The sequence below is a fragment of the Triticum dicoccoides genome, chromosome 1A, assembly GCF_002162155.2.
Source record: "Triticum dicoccoides isolate Atlit2015 ecotype Zavitan chromosome 1A, WEW_v2.0, whole genome shotgun sequence".
NCBI lineage: Eukaryota > Viridiplantae > Streptophyta > Magnoliopsida > Poales > Poaceae > Triticum > Triticum dicoccoides.
Window position 1 is genome coordinate 138,069,184 of NC_041380.1, and position 16,677 is coordinate 138,085,860.

The 16,677-nt window shown below is 42.2% G+C and overlaps 1 long non-coding RNA gene across 20 annotated transcripts; it reads left to right on the forward strand.

Moving 5' to 3' along the window:
- The first annotated feature begins 1,766 nt into the window (after nucleotides 1-1,766).
- Nucleotides 1,767-13,764, forward strand: LOC119367384. 20 transcript variants are annotated; one of them, XR_005176312.1, is made up of 20 exons: nucleotides 1,767-1,781; nucleotides 2,024-2,145; nucleotides 2,262-2,360; nucleotides 2,454-2,537; nucleotides 3,662-3,758; nucleotides 4,108-4,236; nucleotides 5,243-5,539; nucleotides 5,761-5,918; nucleotides 5,997-6,270; nucleotides 6,379-6,710; nucleotides 6,802-7,132; nucleotides 7,476-7,578; nucleotides 7,686-7,732; nucleotides 9,089-9,193; nucleotides 9,804-9,870; nucleotides 10,482-10,640; nucleotides 11,331-11,535; nucleotides 12,039-12,462; nucleotides 13,269-13,345; nucleotides 13,430-13,764. It is a non-coding gene; the product is annotated as an uncharacterized LOC119367384 (long non-coding RNA). The 20 variants fall into 20 exon arrangements; XR_005176297.1 differs by lacking the exon at nucleotides 7,476-7,578 and adding an exon at nucleotides 12,622-12,656 and having other exon boundaries at nucleotides 7,686-9,193; nucleotides 12,039-12,238; nucleotides 12,392-12,462; XR_005176299.1 differs by having other exon boundaries at nucleotides 7,686-9,193.
- Nucleotides 13,765-16,677: the final 2,913 nt, after the last annotated feature.

The window sequence follows — 16,677 nt, forward strand, 5'->3', positions numbered from 1 at the left end:
TGGGGAGGCGCGGGAGGCGCGGGCGGAGCGGGCGGCAACGGGTAGTAGCCCGCGGGTGCGGGCGGCGCGGGCGGGCGAGGGACGGCCCGAGGAGCGGGGCCGCCGCGGGTGGTACCAGCGGCGAGGGCGGTGTGCTAGACCCGCTGCTTCAGCTTTGTCATCCGGCGCTCCTCAAGTTTGAGGTACGCGACAACGCGCTGGAAAGTGGGTTGCGGCAGCAGGGTGAGGTTGGACGTCGCGTTGCCGAAGTCCTCATTAAGACCGGCGGTGAGGGTGCTCAGCATGAGGTCGTCAGAGACCTTAGCACCGATGTCGCGGAGCTCGTCGGAGAGCATCTTGAGCCTCATGCAGTACTCGTCGATAGTAGAGTTGTCCTGGTGACAGCCGAAGAACTCCCGCTGCAAGAAAACAAGGCGCCAAAGTTTGTTGTCGGTGAAGAGCGCATTGATCTTGGTCCACACGGTGCAGGTGTCATCGTCCTCGGCGACGACCGTGTGGAAGATGTCCTTCGAGACCGTCTGGTAGAACCAACGGATGATCGTGGCCTCGATGGTGGACCACTCCGGGTCGCCGCGCATGTACGCACTGTTCACGGAACCGTCAATATGCTCGGTGAGATAGTACTCGCGGAAGACGAGGTTGAAGTAGGTCTTCCACGCGTAGTACGACGTGCTGGAGCTGTCGAGACGGATAGGGACCCGGGCCTCGATATTGAGGTCACGGATGGCGGCGGCGGAGGGCTCAGGACCAGCGAACGGGTTGGACGAGTAGGTGGTGGAGGAGCCGGGGGAGGACGGCCACGACATGGCGGCGGCGTGTGGGCGCGAGGTAGCGGCTAGGGTTAGGGTTTGGTGGAGAAGGGTGCAGCGGCGGCGGGTGCGGCTGCAGCGAGAGGAAGAGCAGAGCGGCGCGGCGGTAGAAGGAATCGGCGGCGCGCGGGGGCGACTGGCTAGCGAGGTTGAAGTACTCGCCGCCGCAGGAATAAAGTTTGACTCGGTGGACTTTAATTTTTTGTGTGTGTGGAGTGTGTGAGGAGTACAGAATGAAATCAATATAGTAGATAGCATCAATCTTGGTAACCGAGCCTCGTAACTGAGCTACATGTGAAGCTTATCATAAATTTATGTTCTAGGTACAAACGTGTTAGCACAAAACTTATCGGAACACCACTTCTTAGTATTTGGATCATCACTTCAGGAATATATGAGGTTATGAGGCATTGGAATTAATTACCTTGCCAAATGAGAACCATCTTTTTATTCATAATGAAGGTATTGTACTGTTATAATATCTCGCTCATTGGCTTTGCATTTTAATTAAATATATAGTTAAACTGAATAGCGTTTCAATAAGCTAAAGTCAGGTTCTTCACTTCAATTGCAGCTTCCCCGACCAAAGTCATCCATGACTACTGAACAGGTTAGTGCTCTTCCTGCCACTCTTGTGTATTTATATCTCTGCCATGATTAAAAGCTTAATTCTGGGGATGGGTTGAGGCAATGCAGTTGCTTATAGTCAGTCAGAGAAAGAGTGCCAGTGGTAGCTAGCTTTAGTTAGTTGTCTAGCAAGGCACCTGGAAGCATTCGGGACGAAATTAGCAGAAGAAGTCGAGCGTACAGGTTTTATTTGTACAATTCTGTTGCTGTGATATGGCATCCATGAGGAAGTCTTGAGTATGTTTGTGTGTAAGCATGCTCTGTCATTGTAATACTCACAACGCAAGCTTGTATTTTAGAGCAGTTTTAACATGCTCCCTCTTACCCCCTCTTTTCACATTGGAGGTAAGAGTATATAATAAATCTGAGCCGTTAATCTCATCAATTAGTGGTCTGATTAACTCTTACCTTCTTACCTCGTATGAAAAAAGAAGGGGTAAGAGGGAGCATGTTAAAATTTGCCTGTATTTTAGGAATGTGCATCATACAAGATATGGGTGCCGATTGTGTCAGGCTTTTCGTACCTTCACTTTTAATCATTTGTTCACTACAAGCTCTTAAAAGCCAGTTTTGCTATAACAATGCAGATTAAACCTCCGTCATCTCAGGTTGGTCATTTACTCAAATACTCTCTATAGGAATTGGAGGATCATCTTTGGGGCCTCAATTTGTTTCTGAGGCACTTGCGTCTGATAACCCCCCATTGAAGGTATTGCCCCGAGTTCTCTAATCTGCGCAATGTACCTTGATTGCATTTTTTCATTCTGTGTATTTATGTGTGTTTCAAGCACTATAAGCATTACCCTTTTTTCTGCTGGATATCAGATACGATTTATTGACAACACCGACCCTGCTGGAATTGATCATCAAATTGCTCAACTAGGGGAGGAAATTAAATCTACTCTTGTAATTCTAATCTCTAAGGTACATATATAGTCCTATATTTCCTTATTATGCCTCTCTTTTCCCATTGCTATTAGATACTTGTTCGCATCACATGCTTGTTTATACGTACAGAGTGGTGGTACACCTGAAACCCGGAATGGTCTACTAGAAGAACAAAAGGCCTTCAGAGATGCTGGACTGGATTTTTCAAAACAGGTTTTGACTTCAGTTCTTTTCCCCCTTTTGCATGTTAATTCATATATTGAAATGGCAAATGCTGTATGTTGGGCTACTCTTTAACTGCAACCAGTGAATATTACTCTGGACTGTTAATTTTCTATAGATGCTGATGCCATCCTATCAGGGTTGTGAGGTACACTGGAATGATTTGCTCATGTTTCATGTACAGACTAGTGACAAGATGATAATCTGTATGAACTGCCCTGGATCCAGTTCTTGCCGCGTTTTTAGTATTTTAATTGTGTCATAACTCGATTCTCTACGGATTCGATGCATCAATACATAATTTTGTGGTCACTGTCATTGCTCAATAAATAAGCATTCATCTTGATAACACAAATGATTTTTCTAAACCAGTGTGAAAACTGTGCATAAGACACAACAACAATTAAGCCTTCAGTCCCAAACAAGTTGGGGTAGGTTTCTCGAAACCAAATCATGGTTCTGGCACGTGGATAACTAACTTCCACGCACCCTATCCATTGATTATTTGTCTGATTTATGTCATCCGTCATGCAAGCACAATTGTTTTTTTTTCTTCCGAAAGAAACTCTGGGTAGTAAGCCTTCTATATTCTTTGCTGAATGGAATTCACACAAAAAAATTGATATCCTATTTAAGAAAAATAGCAATCTATGTTAGTCTAGGAACAACATGATGCTGATGGATTCTTCTCTCGATTATGCCCATCTTATCTGATATCGACAACTTTGTTTCATTAGGAATTTAATGTGGTCATATGGGCATCTTTTAATGGTTTTATAAAGTAAATTAGCAGATTTAGTCTACATGTTGTAAATAAATTATAATCTAATATGTTTACTTATAATATACTTGATATAACACTGAGGTACGCACCCCTGTTTTCATCCATGTACCTTGTGTATGTAGACTACTATGATACAGCTCTGGCCATGGTTGCATAAATATTACATTAGTCTATTAATTCAAGAGATAAACAGTTACCATGAAAAGTTTCCAACTCTGGCCATTCAAGAGATAAACAGTTACCATAAATATTACACACAGCGAGGCGATTGGCCATCATCGTCAGTAAGAGCTACAAACTTCTAATCTGGTATTTGTTTTGTTTGTTTCAGCGGCACTACCATACTGCAAGGGGTCTGGAACGCGGGTATTTTGGAACGGCAACTTCACCATCTATATGGCCATACAAGTCCCCACATAACAAGTCAGGTTGTACCAGACAAATGGGACCCATCTTTATAACATTTTCCAAGAGTTCAACCATGGGATAGGTTAATATTATTTAAATATATTCTTCTCAATAAATTGTAAACCTCCATAGCCATCCCGCCCTGTCCAGAAGGAAAAACAACAGCCGAAATTGAGTGAAATATATTTAAAAGAGCAGCTCAACAGATAACACTTAAAATCTTTCAGAGTTGGCGGATAAAAAAGTTGTTTGATTTGAATCCTAGATTAACCACCTGACCATAATCAAGAACTGGGTGACAAGGTTGGCATGTTTCATACAACTACTAATGCTATATTTATGCTTCTTGCATGATACCATGTGCTTCAGTTTCTGGTAGTCCCCATGAAGATATATACCTGAAGTGTTCCTGAAGGAGTGTTGAAGAATGAAAAGTGGAGTTTTGGTCAAGTGGAATATGATGGCAGACCATAGTATTATTAAGGAGCTCTTAAGTTGGTATGGTCCAGCACACCAGTACTCTCCACCATGCCATGTACTCAATGTTTCAAAATTTAAATAGCCCTCTACAGCTTTTATAGAATGAAATGCTACCCTACTGAATAATTTCCATGAACAGAACTAATACTGCTAATATCCACTATTGATGTAGAAGATATAGTTCATGTATGCTACATACACCAAAACTACTTGGAACTTATAAACACTTTTTCATGTATACACTTCTTAGGTATCATACACACTGTCCATAAGTTTAAGTAATTCGGGTACTAGAAAATAAGCATTTAGAGAACTTCCCAGTCTTCTGTTAAATTTACATGTATGGCAGCTCCCTGCGTGTTCATAGGTTTTTTCTCTCTTCTAATTCAGTACAACTGTCCGCTCCTCTTTAGGTGGCGTATTTTGGAATCCGCTAAGACCAAGGAGTTTTGTATTTGTTGGAACTTTGTACTGTTCTTTTGATGATAAAAAGGGCAGCCCGGTGCACGTAGCTCCTGCTTGTGCAGGGTCCGGGGAAGGGCCCGACCACTTACTGTTCTTTCGATAAGTAATAGAATTATTCAGGCTAGACCAAGTCTTGGCTTAGTTCAGCCATAGATATGACCAAATGCAAAATTCATCTTCTATTATATATCTCACTGCATACATTTTATACTCGGAACAGTAAACAAAGATGTGTATTATAGTAAAAAGCAATAGTAGCGTGGCTTTTTCAATGTGAGGCATTGTTCTTTATTAAAGATATTTTGTGATGATGCAGCATGGGTTCAGATAACTTTGAAAACAGATTCAGCAAAGGCACATAGGGGGCATCAAGTTATTTTGGCAAGTATTATAAATCATAGATAGTTTGATTTTCAGTAAATGCCTAAACATATTATAAAAGAATTAGGGTCACGACATCAGAGAAAAAAGTGAAGCTTCTGTAAGCTATGAGACATATAGAATCAACACTTGAAAAGTATTCTTCAGGATTTAAGAAGTATGCTTTGCCCCATTTCAGATGACAGAAATTCTCTCTGGACACTGCTACATGTTCCACTAGACGAGTAACTTCTGCTTGACTATCTTGCAGTTGTCCAAGATTTTCCTGTTTAGAAGCATAGTCATATCCAGGGGTCATGCTCGGATCGTGTTGACTGCAAAGTCAGGCTGCAACAGCAAGACCCTGCCATGCCAAGTCCTTGGAGGCATATGGTTTCGTAGGGTCCATCATGCCGCCTATGCTGTGCTTGCGCACATCGTGTCCGCATATGCTCCGGAGCCGTGACTCCTCCATCGGCGCCACTGGCTATCCCAAGTACTCGCCTTCTCCTCCTCCCACCATGACTACGGTTTCCTCTGTTCCCTGATCGTCCTCGCCAACACAGGAGCTGACTAGGCTGATTAATAAGCTTATTCATTTGAGCTCTATATTTTCAAATCTTCTTAGGCTTACCAAACTTGCAGTACTGTAAATTTTTATCAAAATTCTAAAAGATTGTGCATTGACTATGTACCTGATAGTTATTATATACATAGGTGCCAAATCATGCTCATGGAGGGACCTCTGCAAAAGAGAAATAGCCAGACACTTATAGTAGATGAAGCTCACCATTCGTATCATGAGAATGTGGGAACACACTAATACGGATTCTACTTTGTTAGATGGTCCAAATTTCCTTATGGTTGATCACAAGGTAAAATTCATAACGGAACTACAATCTCACATCTCATTGCAGCAGATTATATGATTCAGTCTATGTACAACTTTTCAGGGCAACACAATGGAAGGAACGATCCCCACATATAGGATGTGTATCTATGAAAATGAGTTCCAAGAAGGGGTCATATATACGATTGGAAACTTTTGTGATACGTACAACCAGGAAAAAAAATAGAGGGCGGTGGAGCATCCGTTCTGGATCAGTTTTGCTCAACAAACATTAATATAACCAGTCGTTCCGCAACCAGAAGATTCTGTGTGTGGTTACACTGCTTATCCGCTTTCACAATTTGAAAAGTGCATCAGGCAAAATGTTTTCATCTTAGGTCAGCGCTTAGTAAAGTTCTTCCTTGACCCCTTATGCTAATCGACTCCTTGACAAAATGAGATATACCTATGTGATTTTATTTTTTTTGCATCTTGTGACATTACAGGTTGAACAATCGAGGAGGCCGAGGGATGACTATATTGGGGTCGTGGTGGATTGGCTGATGGATGTGATTGATGAGTTCAAACTTCTGGCTGACACACTTTACCTTCTGATTCATATATTGGCCAATTCCTCGCAGCGGGACAAGTTGAGTTTCTTGGTGTCGCTTCATTACTTGTTGCTGTGTATGGCCTAAACTTTATTCTATCTCTTTGTGCGTGTCTCTTTACTGTCCAACTAGCATGACTGTGGTACTATAGGAAGTACAAAGAGATTCATCTAGGTAAGATGAACAAATTCAGTGACACTACTGACGGCACATACACGAATCAGCAGGTAACCTTCTTCTAACTTGCCATTTCATTGGTAAAATTTCTTTGACTGGTGTGAATGACGAAGACACATTTGTAATTTGTATGCACCGTAGATAGTGAAGATGGAGGCCGAATTTATACAGTGGGTCTGTTCCAGCACCTACTTTTGATCATATGAAACTAAAAAGATAGAAGGTACTTCCCATGCAAGATCTTATCCTATGCGAAGTTATTCTGCGGGTTTTGTTGTAAGACATTTATGAGCAGTTTGCCCATGTTGCAAGATCTTAGGACCTCTCATGTTTGGGATTCCTCCTTTCTACTTTGTTAGAATACAATTGCAGGAATCACAGGTGATGAGACAGCGCAGCTCTCATTTCTGGTGAGAGGCGCCATCGGCAGCAAGTCAGCATAGGGGATCATACACCCAGTGTCCGATATCTGGTGTGTGGCACCATCTTTTGCCTTCTCCCCCTCCTCTATCTGCTTCCTCTCCCTTCTCTTATATCCTTATCTGGTTGCCCTCTTCCCTTCCCTTCTCTCTCCCTCGTGAAGTCTTAGCACAAGTTGATCCCTCCTTTCTTGTCCTTTTCCCCTTTGACAATTACTAGATTTTTATAGTGCCTTTGCGCGTTGTTCTGCAAAATGACGATGAATAGTTGAATTTGTTGAATTTTGGTAAATTCAGTCAAAACATGTATTGTTAAAGAAGCAATAAAGTTGGCCAAATAATGCATAAGACAGATAAAAATCAGGATTACAATAATATAATTGATGCATTGATCAGCAAGCAGGACTAGGTAGTTGTCCGGCAAGACCGGCCGCAGAGGTGAAACTGAGCAGCACCGTAGTTGGTCGTAACCTACAGAGCGCCCGCGTCCAGCACAAAAGTGATTCTTTTCTTCCCTAATTGCCTAGAAAATTGGAGTGACTTTCGTGCTTGCAGATACACTCTCTAGGTAAATAATTAACTTTTCTCCTTTTCTACCCCTGACAGGGAGATCCAGGAAGGAGGCGAGTCTGTCCCACGGCGTCGCTGTCCAGGTACATTAAGGGAGCTCCATGTCTTGGTTTGCCGCACGTACGTTTACCACGCAGAGGAGCACATATGATCCTCATAATAGCATGTTTGTAATGAATTCTGGAACCAATCGGAAGATTAAAATCAGCAAAGCATATTCACCCGTCCAGGTACATTAAGGGAGCTCTATGTCTTGGTTTGTCGTACGTACGTTTACCACACAGAGGAGCACATATGATCCTCATAATAGCAAGTTTGTAATGAATTCTGGAACCAATCGGGAGGTTAAAGTCAGCAAAGCATATCACCTGTAGTCAAATCACTTTTGGTATATATAAGTGCGATCAAAGATCAACCTAGACCCATCAACATGCATAAACTAGATAAGTGGGCACATGAACGCTCAGGAGGCGTGGCACGCCCCAACCACTAGTAAAACCCATTAACAGTCGCGTAATGGGCGGACCCTCGCAGTAGCCACGTCATCACCGATTCCTGACCGTCCGATCCGTTCATTTATACAATCTCATCCGTTGGTTTTTTCAGTGGTGGAGGTATAAAGGCAGCTAGCCCACCCAAATCCCTCACTCCCCGCGTGCGTCTCCTCTTCCTTCCCTCACGTCGCCGCCGGCCCATATCGAAGACAGAGAGAAAGAGCAGGGCACTCACGCAACCCTTCCTCACTGCCGGCTCGTCTCCCCTCCCACCTCAGCGCCGCTGCCTCTGTCTGCTCCGCCTCACTCTCCTCCGTCCCTCAGCGCGCCACGCCATCTCCACAGGGTCCAGCCTCCACCGAAGCCGATCTCTCCGCTGAGCACGCCCCGCACCGCCGTTGCTGTCGTGGGCTCCTCGGCACCGCTGCAGACGGGGAGGCGGCCTGTGGGAGGGCCCTAAATGTGGCCGACGACTCCATCCCCGCTCGCATGTGGCGGCGGCCAGCCCAGCTCCGCCTCTTCCGACCCATCTTCTTGGTATGCATCTGGATGCTTGCCTAAAGAAGGTGTCTGCATTATTGATTCCTTTGGAGGTAATTTTCTTTCAACGTTCTTGTGTGCTGACAAGTCTTATTCATACATCAGGGCATCATTGGTAGTGAAGGAGGACTCTTGCAGGTGCAAAATATTAGCAGAGGAAAATCTATATGGTTTGAAGGGTTCAGATTCATAATCTGATACTATTAGGACCCTTGATCCTTCAACCATTATGAGATTTCAAGGCAGATAGTGCATCTTGTACTGCTTACCTTGATTTAATCAATGCCTTCTGTAGCTTAAGGTTTAATTAGCAGACTACTAGTGCTTTGATAATCTCCTTTCTGAATTCCATACTTGGTACAACAATGTTCCTCACCCGGTCACCCCAAACTGGTGGAATATAAGAAGGATCAGAACTGGGTCACAATGTCTGGCGATTATCTTGTTTTCTCTGGAGGCAGAACTCAATTCAAATATGGTATTGCAAGATATATACAGTTTGCAGAACAGGTAGAAATTACTATGCCACTTGATCTACATTTGAACATATTAACTTTGCAAGAAAATTCCAAGTACTTTTATTGCCAAGTTCTGTGTACTTGTGAATGGAGATCCTTCTTGTGTGTATGTTTGCCAATGTTCAGTATTTCCTTTGGTAATATTGGGACTTTAGGAGTGAATATACACGATGTGCAATCACATCCAACAGTAATAACACCAGTAGCAAAATAAAACTATTGTATTTGCTTCAGTTGATATCCTAAACTATATTAATATGTTATATAGCCAGCTTCATGTTAGCATCTTCCTGCTTTTTCTTGTGGTGAAGTCAAGAGCTTTTTAGTTATAATCAAGTCCTAGATACAATCAGCCTTTTGTTAGTTTCACCCTGTTTTAACAAGCAGAATTTAGAAAAATGTACTAATGCACACAAGAAGAGGTGATAAAAGAGGATGCTGGTGATGTGGATTATAACATTTTCCCCTGCTCATATGGAAACAATATTGAGGATACCACCCTCCCTGCCCAAATATTATGTGCAGTTTTCTCACTTATTCTCTAAAAAACTGCCACATAAATTTAATTTGATTTAAGCAAATCGATCTATGCTTTTTCCTAGGTGCTACGTGACTTCACTGGTCGCGTTATTGACTGGGATTTCGAGTACGACAACTTCACAAAAAATGGTTGGCTTCCTATCGTCTTGATGATCTTGAATTTCAGTTTGTTCTTTGGATTTACAGTTTCAAATTTTATCCCACTTGATTTCCAGTTTGAACTTTGGTCGAAGAACTTGGTTATTCTTGTTCTGATTGTTGACACATGTACTTAATTGACTACAAGCATGCCATTCATATGATTGATACAATACATTGCTTGCTTCATTCTGTTGGAAGAGGGATATGTGTGCCTTAATGCAGACTGCACATGCATCCTTGGTAGAACAATGTATGCAACTACGTGTACATATCTGGGAGAACATGAATTCTTTCTCCCCTTTCTAGCAATTTACCACCACATAGAAGTTGTCCCAGACATGTGTTTTTCCTAGATGCATGTGATGTTCCTTTCTTTTTCTCCCTGACTTGTTTATGGGCTTCTAGAGATTCTAAAGAACTATTATTTTTGCTTCTGGATAGGCACAAAAAATCCTGTGCCACAAAGGTTAGCTTCATAGTGTGATTGGCATGTTGATGGCTAGCTCTACTGCGTGTAAAAAACCGGAATTCAATCATTTTTTTCTCTTTTCTAGAAAGATAAGAACAATATCCAGTGTGATTCTCTTCTTATGTACCAGCTTCGCCGCGGAGCTCGAAGGCTGCTACTATTACTTCTTGCGCCATTATTTGGCAACGTACTGCTGCGGTGTCCAGAGATGACACCATTAGTATGTGTCAGTTGTATTGGTGACGCTGAGCACAAAACTGTGAATCTACTCCCTTTTGCTCTAGACTGTGTATGTCTCTCCAACCGTAAGCTCTCCTTGTTATCTTAGTAGTTGGATATAATGTCAAATCATTTACAATACTTGTGTGTAACTACAATCTGATGCAGAAGAGTTCTGGTTAGTTCTCATAATTCATCCAGTATATGTTTGCTTTCAAAGCAAAGAAATTGGAAAGTCATGTAAGAGAAGCATAAATGACATGTCTTGAAAATTGTATGAGGTTCAATCTTGATGTAGTTTTGGACTGAATATTTCACACTTCGAGGAATGTGTTTTTGATGAATGTTTTTTCCAGTACCCCAACGATTTTATTCCCTGGTACCCCATGGACTTAGACCAGATTTTTCTTCCAAAAATCTATTTAATTTACTATGAGGTTATTTGACAGAGAGAAATGTTCTCTGTATAGTGGATACAAGCACTCATGATAGATCCTTTATGTATCGCCACTGACATATATCTTTTCTTCCAAGGACAATATATTTGTGGGTTAATTCATATTATCAAGTTGATGTATCAGTTTTATGTATCGCGGTGACGTAATGTTACTGATAATACTTGTCTTGAGAGTTATATCAGGTTGCAGCCATCCTTTGAGATTGACATTTCATTTTTTACACCCAGGATTAATTCATGTTATCTTTCTATTTGCTTCCAATCCTAAATATTTCTCATCCATACACGATTCTGTATCTATAGGTTTGGTTGTGGCGCCAACTGGCTATCTCGACAACATTGACGCTGAAGTTATCGAGCCTCCGAAGAATGGGATGTAGATGTCGTAGAACTTGTCTGTGATGTTATCAAGCATTCACGGAATCCAAATGTCATAGTTTCTAGAAATGGGCGTGAGCTATTGGAATGCCCCATGTGTTTGGTTCCCATGTATCCTCCAGTTCATCAGGTATGTCTTCTTGCCGAACTAATCACATTTAACTATAGCATATCGTTTGTATCTTACTAGCCTTTCTAGGTTTTTGGCTTTCTATGTGTATGCCAATATATAAGAATACCCAGTTCCAAAAGAATATGACATTGCTGACCAAGGTAGGCAAAGCTAAAATAGGGTTTTGGTTTTGTGACCTTTTTCTATGAATCCCTTTCACACTAATAGGTAGCATCTCTTCCTTTCTGTTAACCACCCGATGCATCAGGCCTACCCCCGACTAGCTCCCTGCAAACATTTTGAACTTACAGATTGCACGCTCTCCTTTTTCATTTTCAACGTTGTCCAGATTGTTCCTTATCAATTGATTCTACAAGGAGGGCTGATATCTCATTATTTAGAATTTACACTACAAATCCTTGCTCAGAAAGAAAGTTATGAATGTGTCTAGAGGTTCTTTTACTATTGTCGCATTTGTGCATGCACTGCTCCAATGGCCATGCTATTTATTCTGAATGCAGGCCAAGGGTTCATAATTGTCGTCCAACTTGCAGCAGTGAATTGGGTAACATAAGATGCCTTGCTTTGGAGAAGGTTGGCGCCTCTCTAGAGGTTCTGTAAAAGTTCCAGAACTTTGGATGCTTGGGAATATATCCTTATTATTGCAAGCTGAAAAATGAATCAGAGTGCCAATACAGACCATATACTGGCCCACATGCAGGTTCTTAATGCACTGTCGCTGGTGACATTCCATATCAAATTTCAGAGTGTTCTTTCTGTAGGTTTTAGATTTTCGTGGATTTATGTAATGGAATCTTGATATGTCAGGAATGCGTCGAGAAAATGCAACATGACTTGATGTTTGAAGTTACAGCCTTACAGGGGCATCGACTCAAATTTGCAACGACGAATTTTATACCCCTGCAAACTGTTTAGCTCAGTCTGGTACTTTTCTTTCTCGAACATATAAACAGATTTAGTCCTATATCTTGCTCTGTTTATCAGTGTACTATTGGCCTGCTTATCTAAATAAAATGGCAGTGCATATGACCATAATTACGCAGATTCTTGACAGTTAAAACTAAACCATGATTCCATGTTTAGGGATGCAATGATTCAGTTTGGACATCCAATATCAGGTGGGTTGAGGTTCTGGATGTTTTACATAGGTAGTTGTACCTAATGCAAAATCCTCACCTTAGTGAACTACTGTTTAGTATGTGACTGACTAAACTGAACAAGATCACCTATATATCTCTGAACTAAAATACACTTGATTTTTCTTGCTTGCCGCCCTGCCTCACCCCATTTCCTTCCCTTGGCCACCGCTCCACCCATCCGCTCTGCTCCATTTCTATGCGAAACCCTAGAGATGGTGGCGACTGATTGATGTGGGCCTGGCGGTAGCGACAACGGCTTAAAGCAGGAATAGTAGGAGAAAGGAAGACAGACATAGATCCATGCAGAGCATGAGGCGGGAAGCCAGAATAGATCGATGTCGGGGCGTGAGGACCATCTCGTCATTCTAAAAAATACCACTTACACCAAATGTCAGTATAGTATCATGTTCATGTAAGAATCTAAGAGATTTAGGAACATAGGGAGTAGATGGTAATTATAGACATCAGAGAGGAGTAAATTTGATCACATATACTATATAGGGACTTCGTAGATGCATTCTAGCAGCAGAAGCACAAAACCCTGTATGGATAAAATTCACTTTTATTAAAGTACCAACATGAATATGGCAGTGCGGCGTTGATGAGCAGTGGCGGGCGAGGCGTGGGAGGTGACGATGACGAATGATATGGTGATTAGCAGGTAAAAGGTAAGTGCCCCCGTCGTTTGGTCCCTCTCCTCTCCTTGCTTCTGCCTCTTCCTATATTCATGTTTTGTGTTCTTGCCTTGTCAGAAGCCGTTCATTTCCATTGCTCAGCGGGGGCCTCTTCGGGGACTCATCTAGCATCAGGCGTTATTGGAGGAGAGATGGCTCTCATGGATTAGGATGTTGCACATCATTGACGGGTCATTCCATGGATTAGGACGTTGCACATCATTGACGGGTCGTTCCGCACACTGCTCTTGTTGTTTGTTCTTGACATATCATGTGTGGTGCTGTACTTTCTGAATCAGTTGGTGGTTTATATTAGCAAGTACTATCATTCTGTCACTATTCTGTCACTTTTGAACCACCGATATTGTATGTGATCAGTCCTCTAAACTATAAAACTATTGCTTTTGTGTTCATACAAGCCTCTTAGTATATATGATGTCACTATTATTCTTTTAAGGCTGATCCATTCTCTGAACGTTTTCTATAACTCTGTCTTATTGTTCCAGTCACCAACTTCCATGTTCTTGTACTTTAAGTCTAACACAATAACACTACATAGTACAAACAAGTGAGTATAAGGGGCGCAATCCACCTGACACCGCCCCAACTTTCTCTCAGGAGGCGCCACCCGGTGGCGCCCCAACCACTAGTCCCATGCAATGGGGCGCGACGGAGCTTCACAATGTTATACTGCAGGATGTGTTTCAAGAAGTCAGGCGCAGTACTGGTTGGAAACCATTGAAATATTTGTTGTATGTACCTTGGTGGGAACACTGAGTTTGTTGCGGAAAAAGTCCATTTTAAATCCTGAATTTGTAGAGGTTCGGCGAAATGAACCCTCAAATCAAAATCCCGGTCGATTGCACCCTGAACTATACAATCCCGGTCTAAATCGAACCCTAGCAAAATTCAACCGGGATCCATCTGACTAGTGGGCCAGGGAACGGCAGTATTGACCACAGAGCGCCCATGTCCTCCGCGCTGGGCCGGCCCATTTGACTTTTTTCGGTTACACTTATATTTCGGTGTTTGCAACATTTCAAAAATATTCAAGCGTTACAAAAAGAGTACATGGCATTTCGAAATATATTTTAATATTATTTAAATATTTATATATATGTAACTTAAAAATGTACGTTGCATTTGTAAAATGCTCACGCATTTTAAAATAATGTTTGTGACATTTTGAAAAATGTATACAATGCACAAAAATGTCACGTAGTTTCAAACAATGTTTCCTACCATCCCAAAAAATGTTATCTTTTTGTAACAAGGTTAAAAATGTACGTTACATTTGTAAATTGTCATCTTGCCTTCGCCCGTCGCCTCGCCGCCGAGGAATACACTGTGGTGAATGTTTATGAAAAAATAGACATAAAAATATATATTTAAAAATTGTTAATCATGTATTTGGAAAATGTTGAACGTGTATAAAGACGTTTCGGATATATACGAAAATGAGCAATGTGTGTGAAGAAAATAGACATGTGTATAAATTTTTCCTGATGTACACAGAAATTATATTAAGGGAACGTTAGTTTACTGGTCATCTAATTTCGCCTTTGTTATATATGTTGATTTTTTCGAATAAACATTGAAATAATTATAAAATTACGGCATTTCAAAACAATACGCAAATATGGAAAAAAATCGTCAATTTGAAACAAAATCACGAATTTAATAAAAAAGGGAAACTGAAAAATAAAAAGGAAAGAACAGAAAGGAAAAAAGAAGAAAAAGGGAGGAAGTGAATACAGCCTGTGTCGTGTCCCTTGAATTGATCACATTATAGCCTAGAGCACGGGTCTCGCATTCGAGTCTCACCGTCCACTTCTTTTTCTTTTTTAACGAAAAGAATAAACCGGGCTGGTGCACTATTTTTGTTTGGCCGGCCCAACAGTGCGTCCTGTGCAAAATACCCGCATCCCTGCCATCCAAACGACACGAAGGTTCGATTTAGACCGGGATTTCATAGTTCAGGGTGCAATCGACCGGGATTTTGACTTGAGGGTTCATTTCGCCTAACCTCTACGAATTCAAGGTTTAAAATAGACTTTTTCCGTTTGTTGCCATCGGTACATGACTGATGCAGGTCCTGTACCAGCGGTCCATTCGTCAACTTACCGGCCGGATCTCCAGTACACACAACCTACCATCGTCCAAAGATACTCTCTGAATATCTGACGCTCGCACATGCTATATTCAATGCCCTGCCTACCTACCAATCTGGCCGTCTGGACGGTACAAATAATGGGACTACATGCCGATACGACCCATATCGCTGCTTCAGGCTTTCTTTTTTTTGTTGAGGATGCTGCTTCAGAGCAATTTTAGTAGACCCCTTATCCCGTCGATCCGCAAAACGTGTTTGCAGTTTGCGGAAAAACGTCTTTACAGGCTGTCCGCTGCAGATTCCACATATCGGACCCGTAAAAAATGATATTCGCGGAATATGTTTTTTAGGGGTCGGCTTTGCGGTGTCTGATCTAGCGCAGCTCCTCCCAACCCGAAAACCCTAAATTTGCACCTTGATTTGATCCAACATAATGCATTTCTTTGCTTTTCAATAACATTAAATACATAAGACATCATCAAATCTTTGCTAGAATAGTAAGACCAAAGAAAACAAGAACCACAAGTATGCATTTTAAAAGATTTCCAACTTTCATAACTGCTCCCACTAGTTGAATTAATATCTTCTCCATGCATTGATTGTTTATCTGCGGATTCTTGATTTTGCATTCTCGTTTCTTCATCTTTGGTTTGAAAGAAGTAAACGTTTCTTCCCCTCTAGTTGCACATGCAGCCGCATCATTGCCTTCTATTCTTCTAAGGAGTGCGGCAACGTCTATTAAGTTTCTTTCTATCAATAAATCAATGTATTCGCCTTCCCAAAACCAAAATGAGCATCCATCCTCCTACACACATGAATGAGCATGTTCGAAATGAGCTACCGCAATTGAACCAAAGAATGAGCTATCAAAATGAGCTAGCGCAAGTGCACATACCCCGTCGTTTTCGCATTTGAAGAACATCCATCCGGGGTGCTTCGGCGTGCCCGAAGTTAGCTGCAGCACAGTCCGCATGCAGTCGTCGCACTGTATGAGCGGCATCGGCGAGCCACAGAGCCGCTGCGCGAGCGCCGAGCCCGGTGGACGGCCGGACAAATCCATGCCCGCAAATCGTCGGCGACGTCGGGAGGACGAACCCGTACCTGCATGCGGTGATGCGCCCTTGCCGGGGCTGCGGGAGATGCTTCTCGACCACTCCATCGCTTGGCGCAGCCACCGACGGCCGAAAAAGCCAAATCCGGCGGCCCGCGATGA